Raw genomic sequence first — 6962 nt, forward strand, 5'->3', positions numbered from 1 at the left:
GATGTCATAGATTGCCTTACCCCACCGGGCGAACACGAATTGACCTAGCTCGCAATTTACAAATGGTTTCTCGAAGTTTTAGCTGGGTCGTATTGATATTTTATAGACGATCGTCAGGAGTAATGAACCGCAGGATTAATCAATACGTAACATTCTAAATTATGAAAAGAAATCGAGAATAAAACTGCCAAAGCGACAGAAAGGTGGCAGGTTTAACAACTCAAGCTTATTCGTGAAAAGGACGCCCGCAAACTCCATCATCTGTACGATCCATCCAAATGTGTTGTCCATGAATTCTTCAAGTTGCCTCTTTGACGTTGTGGGATGAAGGCATACAGTACGGACAACGATTCCCTCCCCAGCATGTGCGGCGACCGCACTAGCTAGAACCAATGGGGAACTGTCTTTCTATCCAGGGTGATTGTGAAGGTAAGCAAATATATGGGCACCCAATAAACCGTCATCATGAACCCCTGTCTCAAAGCAGCATGCGCGAAGGGCGTGGTGTTTTTCTGGGCCACACGGCCAGTACGTGAAATCCAATTTTCCCTAAAAGCGCATTGTATTACTCGGGCCTCTTTCTTTATACTTGATCTCATGAATTGCATGCGTGGCATGCGTGATACCGGCCTTCTTTGTCAGTGTGAGAACTCATTTGTCGTGGAACCTGTATGCAAGGTACACATCAATTGTTCAGCCAAGTGCACGTCTCGTACATCCTGTAGGGTAACATCAGTTTCTCATATATGCATATATTGCGACTGTATAAATTTCTTAAATGCTGTCTTTTTCAGAGATATAGAAACAGCAGCTGAGAATGCCGAGAGGCTGTGACCACTTCGTCATCTTCGCCATCGCCGACATTGTCCTGTTTTTCTATGGAAACACGACCCCCGGCGGCAAATGTTCCTCTGCTTTAGACAGGGCTATCGGTAATGCTTCAGCCGAGAGACGTGTATAAAGTCAGGTGATGTGAAACCAGGTGGCCTGACGGAAGTGACGGGGATTATCTCGTAAATGACATTGGTCACATGACGTAGATCGCTGTAAGGGCATTTGAAGCTCGGAAGGTGTTTTCCGGCGAGTCCCACTCGGCGACAAGGGGACCGAAGTAGTACGAGATAGCCTGTTGAAAACTTTGTGTCACGATGGCGGCAGTTGCAAGCGTGCCGTTGAGTGTCCTCCTATGCCAGAAAACGAGTACCGGCAAGCTGGTGCGCATGATGAGCGCGGACGATGGCGTCGCGGGCATATTCGGTCCTGGAATGCAGCACCAAGAGGGTGAAGCATCCAATGGCAATACGAGGTCACGACTGAAAACCAAGTACAAGCCGGAATACCCTGCTGTACCGTGCTGTGATCACTTATAGGCGAACCTGACATAGGGCAGTGCCACTTTCTAGTCCTTACGATCGGGTGAAACATATTTCGATAGCATGTCAGTAATGGTCCGATTAGGCCACCCAGTAAGGCCGTTGGTTTAGGGATGATATGAGGTAGCCTCTTAGTGCTTGGCGACGACTTGAGATAGGCAAGTGCGGCCGCGGTTGGCAAGGAGTTGTCGAGGGGTGCCACATAATAAAATAATATCCAGGAACAGAAAATCTGCAACGTCGATTGCGCGGCTCGAGGCATGTGCCCGAGTGATGGCGTAGCACGTCACCTTACCCGTAGCGACAGCGATGCATCTGTTGGCGGAGCTGGACTGAGGGAAAGGGCCGGCTCAGGTGAGCGGCTCAGGTGGAGTGTCGAGTGGCTATAGGTGCCCGGCAGGAAGCATTGCTGGATTTTGTCTGATGTTGACAGCGCTTGCAAGCAGCTACCTACCTCCATACGCAGCGTGTGAGGGCGGGCCAGAAGCGGCGCCGCACGCGGTCGTATGTGCGAGCAGCGCCAATGTGTCCGGCAGTTGAGGCGTCATGAAGCTCCTGAAGTACGGTTTATCTGAGATGTTGATAAACGACACAGAGAAAGGTAGGGCCGTTGGGATGAAAATTGCGTTGGTACAATATCCCGTGGTTGGGGACGAATAAGTGTAACGATGGATCAGTTGGAGCAGATCATATTCGGTCAAACAGGGTCATCAAAGTACCATGATGGCATCGCTCGTTGGTCATGTCCAAAAGCTGGGGAACTTAAAGTACACTTGCGGAGGCGTCCGTGTTGGCGTTGCTTGGCGTGGGTACAGGGTAACGCGGCAATCAGTTAGCGTCCTTCTGTAGGCTTCCACACCTATACCCCTCAGAATAGGAATACTCTTGTAGTCGCACAGTCTATCGTCCAAGACTCCCGGTGGGATGTCTTAATGACGACTGCCAACATAGGACGTGATAGACCATTACAATAAAAAAGGACCTGCAATATCTTTAGGGGCCGAATTTCTTTACGGCCCACACAAGGGCCACACATTCGCACTCGGTAATAAAGTAATTCCTCTCCGCAGGTGACCAAATACGGCCAGCGTACGCAATGACACGTTCATGGCCCTGTTTACTGTCTACCAAGGCGGCACTGATTCTTTGGCCACTGGCATCGGTGCACATTTCTCTACGGGCTGAGCGAGCGCAATGTCCTAGAATCTGTGCGGTGGTGAGCATGGCGGTAAGGCGAGAAAAGGCGGTGGCCTGAGAAGCTTCCTATGAAAACGGCACACTTTTCATCAGGAGATCTGTTAGAGAGCGCGCTATGGCGGCCAAATGTTTAACAAAGTGACGGTAGCAAGAGAAAAGGCCCACGAAACTTCAGACATCGTTCGCTGACGGTGGAACAGGAAACTCTTTCATGGTGTGAATTTTCCCCGGATGTAGTCGGATGCCAGTTGCATTGACATGCCCAATGAAAATAATTTCACGGTAGACGAAGTTACATTCTTTGGAGTTGAGCATTCTTTGAGTTGAGCTGCAAGTACACCTGAAATACGTTCAGTGTGTGAACGTGTTTCAGTGTGGAGAAATGCAACATCATCTAGGTAGCAGAGACAACCTAATGACTTGAATCCATGGAGTTATGAGTCCCTCGTCGGCTCAAAGGCATCTGGAGCGTTACATAGCCCAAAAGGCATAAGTTTGGAATGGCAAAAATCATCACTTGTTATCAAGGCGTCTTTTCACAATCGACTTCAGCAACAGCTATTTGCCAATATTCTGAACGTACGTCGATGGACAAAAAATACTTTGTCCCATATAGGCAATCGACGGTGTCATCGGTACGAGATATTCGCTAGACGTCCTTTTTCCTGATGCAGTTGATGCAGTCTTTTTGACCAGCACGACAGTCGACGCCCCGGCAATAGACGATGGCTCAATGATATATTTCGCTAGAATCTTTGTCTAATTCCATATTGATGACGTGGCCTGCCAAAGGTGAAACTCAGTAGGGTCGCCGATGAATGGGTGGATTAACGTCTGTATGTGTACGATGCTTGACAAGTGACGTCTAGACTAAGGGTCCATTGTTCAGGTCGAATGTGTTCTTGTAGGAAAGCAATAGACTGCAGAGCTGTAAAGCCTCGGCATGTGTGATAGCCAGGCCGATCATTTTCATAATGTCGTTGTCGGTACAATGGGCAAACGGGAAAGGCTCACAGGAAGCGTCCACGGCAAAAATGTCAACGACGCTAACGTCTAAAGGAGCGATCATAGCCTGGTTAGTATTTTTAGGGAGAATTTGCTCAGTGAGCCCGAATTTTACCAAAAGGGAGATACTTGACATAATCCTTCACCCTCAGTACAGGACAGTAACGATGGTAGGCCTCAAATCATCCATATTGATCGTGAGGTTGCCAAATTTTAACGTCGTGGAGCACCTTGCCATGCTTAGTTATAGGAAATTTCAGAAAGCCACGGTACTGTTCGACATTTCAATGGAATAGTATCTATCTATCTATCTATCTATCTATCTATCTATCTATCTATCTATCTATCTATCTATCTATCTATCTATCTATCTATCTATCTATCTATCTATCTATCTATTTATCTATTTATCTATATATCTATGTATCTATCTATCTGCCTGCCTGCCTGACTGTCTGCCTGCCTGTCTGTCTGTCTTTCCGTCTGTCTGCCTGTCTTTCTGTCTGTCTTTCTGTCTGTCTGTGTGTGTGTGTGTGTCTGTGTGTGTGTTCTGTCTGTCTGTCTGTCTGTCTGTCTGTCTGTCTGTCTGTCTGTCTGTCTGTCTGTCTGTCTGTCTGTCTGTCTGTCTGTCTGTCTGTCTGTCTGTCTGTCTGTCTGTCTGCCTGCCTGTCTGTCTGTCTGTCTGTCTGTCTGTCTGTCTGTCTGTCTGTCTGTCTGTCTGTCTGTCTGTCTGTCTGTCTGTCTGTCTGTCTGTCTGTCTGTCTGTCTGTCTGTCTGTCTGTCTGTCTGTCTGTCTGTCTGTCTGTCTGTCTGTCTGTCTGTCTGTCTGTCAGGTGACAAGGTCGGAAACTCAATGCAGCAACAACATTCCTTGCTGGTGATCTGGTAATTGGTATTCTCAGCTGTTTATGTACCTTTCTTAGCTGAGAAATGCCACAAGTTTTTCAGCGGTTTAGCTTTCGGTTCACGGGGTTTCTCACTGACATTTGCGTAACGTTTCATCTCGTGGTAACGTATATTCTTACACTTCCGTGAACGTGAAAATAACACCGCTGTTGTGCGTTACCGCTACATTAGGTAAGCTTCTCCGCAAAAAAAACAAACAATACAGAAACACAAAACACAGCGATAGCCGCGAGTATAAGCGTCTGCTTTCTGTATACTGGCCATCTGAATGGACGATAATACTTCACTCTAGAATCGGCTGCAAGATAGAGTAAAGCTCTGATGCAGAAAGGCGTGTCTCGCGTAAACGAATATTTCATACCACTCACTGAGCGGCGACAGACCTTCACCGTCACCGTTTCAATATGTCATGTATTGCTTTGGCAGAATGTCGTTAAAACTCGTACTCCATTTATTGCTCCGAAAGTGCGGTAATGTTCCCAGAGAAGTTGGAACTGAACGTACTAGATTACGTTTCGGAAACCAGGATGCAAATAGACACCGGGAGGTGTGTCTCCACGTGTTTTCGTTACCAACTTCACCATTGCATATTTTCTATGCAGCCAACTCTAACAAAAGGCGAAATTAAACAGCCGCTTCTTTTATTCGGAAATGCAATAAAAGCGGCGGCCACCTGCACTAATATGAGGATTTCTTGTGCATGAAGTCTCTTTTGCCATCTCCTAGATGAATCGATGGCTTAACAATAGCGAGGCCGTAGGCTTGTATCTAGCAGGTCATGTCTTGTTTTAGGATATTTTATTTTGTAAACCACAATGAAGCGAAGTATAAGTTCTACAGAAGGTGGCAAGAAACCGACGATTTAAATGCGATGCTTCTTTTTTTGTTAAATATTGCTTTCAAGTCAAGAAAATGCAAATCATGTCCTAATTCTTATGAAGATATGAAGAGGAATAAAGCGGTAAAATCCGCATTGAAGAACACTGTAATTGAGCTAATGCTTCTACAATTGAACGAAAATGTAATCAATAAAAAAGTGAACTAATGCAAAACCAGTTTCTTGTAGATATTGTTAATATGTGATCGTACAGTCGTACTAACGACTTGCTCTACAATTCAAAATAGCATAATCCTATGGCGGTCACATGATTGTGCAAGTAAATCAATTGACTATATTTGTGTCATTGTGGGATGCGAATGGCCCATAGTAAGTATTCTGCAGAATTGTCTGCAACAGCAATGCCATTTATAAACGCTGTGTTTGTCGAAACACAAGCGAATGTAACTTGTCCTAGATAATTTCAAGGCGATCTGTTGAGCTACGCACACAGCTTAAAAACTGAACAAATCTGAACAGCTGAGGAACGCAGCTATCTCTCCCTTAGCAGTAAGAACATGAGTGATGTCACAGATTGCATTCCCCCGCTGGGCGAACACGAATTGACGTAGATCGCAACTTGAAAAATGGTTTCATTAAGTTTCAGCTGGGTCGTATTGATCTTTTAATTGAGATCGACAGTAGTAATAAACAACCGGAATAATGAATATGCTCGAAAAATGACAGCAACTTGAATATATTGGAAGGAAATTGAGGGGCACGCAGACAAATTGACATGGAGGTCTCAGGAATATCTGCAGTTTATTCCTGAATTGGAGGTCCCCAAAACCCGTATTCAACATGCGCAAGTCGCGCACAACGTATTGCGTACAAGGTAATCGCTTTATCAATACACTTTCACACTGATCGAGAAATTCATGCTACTTCTTCGTTAGGATCATAGATGGCACGCTCGGACACTTCTTCGGGTCAAATTTGTAGATGTGAAGGGCTTCAATCAACTATGCTTGCTTGTGAGTATTTGACTTCCGCATGACTGACGTGTTATCGCAAATGGGAGTTCAACCACACTCCTTACAATGTTACCATCATCATAATCATCATCAGCAGGAGAAGCAGCAGCAGCTGCAGCCTGTTTACGCCCTCTGCAGGGCAAAGGCCGCCCCCATACTACTCCAACTACCCCGGTCATGTACTAACTGTGGCCATGTTGTCCCTGCAAACCTCGTAATCTCTTTAACCCACCTAGCTTTCTGTCACCCCCTGCTACGCTTCCCTTTCCCAGGAATCCAGTCTGTAACTATTAGTGACCATCGGTTGTCTTCCCACCTCATTCCGCCATCCTTCAACAAATCTGCTCTTACCTGATCCTCCCAAGCTGCCTTCCCCCTTTGCATAGCTCAAAAGGTGTTCTTCACTTCCTCCGGCGTTACTTTTGAGATTTCAAATTCCTCTAGATTATTCCCTCTGACATTATCTTCGTGGGTGCCACTGGTACTGTATAAGTCTCTATTGAACTCCTCACCCACATGAACTATCTCATCCATGACCTATGTCAGCGCGGAATATGAAGTCTATTTCATTTCTAGCCTCACCCCTCGGGCTTGTCCACTGCCACTTTCGGCTATCCCGATTGCGGAGAA

Source organism: Dermacentor albipictus, unplaced genomic scaffold, assembly GCF_038994185.2.
Source record: "Dermacentor albipictus isolate Rhodes 1998 colony unplaced genomic scaffold, USDA_Dalb.pri_finalv2 scaffold_162, whole genome shotgun sequence".
NCBI lineage: Eukaryota > Metazoa > Arthropoda > Arachnida > Ixodida > Ixodidae > Dermacentor > Dermacentor albipictus.